The sequence below is a fragment of the Microtus oregoni genome, unplaced genomic scaffold (assembly GCF_018167655.1).
Source record: "Microtus oregoni isolate MIOR12 unplaced genomic scaffold, Mior012 000004F_ref0000308, whole genome shotgun sequence".
Classification (NCBI taxonomy): Eukaryota; Metazoa; Chordata; class Mammalia; order Rodentia; family Cricetidae; genus Microtus; species Microtus oregoni.
Genome location: NW_024543063.1, coordinates 10,808,622 through 10,810,047, shown reverse-complemented (window position 1 = coordinate 10,810,047; position 1,426 = coordinate 10,808,622).

Genomic DNA, 1,426 nt, shown 5'->3' with positions numbered 1-1,426 from the left:
TTTAAAAGGTAAAAGTACAGCGGATAGTGGATCGAGATGGTGGACTGGGGATTTAAGTTCCTTAGAGGCCCTTCCAGGCCTTCCACATCAGAGAGCAGCATTAAGTTGGTGACCCTGCTTTCTAAGGTTACATCTACAGTCAACCCCAAACCACAGCGGAGCTGGTCAGGCTCCATCTGGTCACCTTACTTCTGCCCCGACTTGTATCTATGCCCCCACCCTCTGTTGTAACGATCCTCGCCTCTCCTTTCACAGACTAGATGGCCTTCAGAGGACCTGGCCTTGGTAGGTTGTTTATCTGTCTCCCGGCCTCCTCGCTGTACTGGCTGCAGCTTTTCCTCTCATCGCCCCCTCCTTGGACGACAGGGTTGCTATCTCCAGCCCAACTCTTGTCTTTGGACTCAATCTGCCAGCCCCTTTCCTTTACACGCACACCAAAGCTATTGGGAAGAGCCTCACATTCCATGGAGAGGTCCCTAGCCCCTCCAGCGGCCCCACCGGCACCAGAGAGGGGACACAGGACTATTGACACCCAGAATATATGACGAAAGCTCAAATTCCGAGTGATTCGTGCCAGAAAAAGGTGGGTGTAGCCCTAAGATTCATGGAAGCGGTATGACACAGGATTATCAGGGAAATTCCCCGACCCCCCTGGCCCTGTATCAAGTCCCACAACACACGCAGTCTCTGCTCACTTCCCCTCAGGACAGTTTAGTGCTGAGGCTCCTTAGTGTAGTCCCCATGTGCTACCTAGAGTAGGGACAGGGTGACCATAATTCTGGGTGACTCGAGGCTGAGGGGACCCTGCAAAGATCCTAAGCTTGCAGTGTTGAACAGGACAGTCTCTGACCAGCTGATAGAGTTGGTCATCGTAAGTCATTGAAGGAGCTTGAGGACTGGTCCCTCGCTTTGGTTTGAGAATTTCTCATCCTGATCCTACTTTCAAGATTCCCAGCCCCTACCCAGGATTGTGACTCCAAGGTGACTGAGCCCAGATGGTCATGGCTTCCAGGAAGCACAGGACACTGCTTCTCATCACCTCGACAAACAAGCGTCCTGGACACCTTTGTGCCAAACCCATGTGGGTCTCTGGAACCTGGGGCAGGGGATCCTCTCCCTCTCTTCCTCAGAGATGGCTGCCAGGTACTCCAATTTCAGCACCACCTCGTCCACATAACTACCCAAGAAAACGTTCCTGGTGTCATTATCAGACAAAGAAGCCGCCTATGTGACTTCAGGCTAGGCTTGCTGCCAGTATGCAGCCATGTCTGGAACACATCAGAGAAGAGGCCTTGTGTTATACAGAGGTAGGCCCACTCGGGAAACCAGAGTGGAGAGTCCAGAGCCTGGTGGCCACCCCATCGCAGCCTAGGTCCACGTGATGGCAGACCCAGAGAGACACCTGGGTCTGCTCAGGATCCACAGT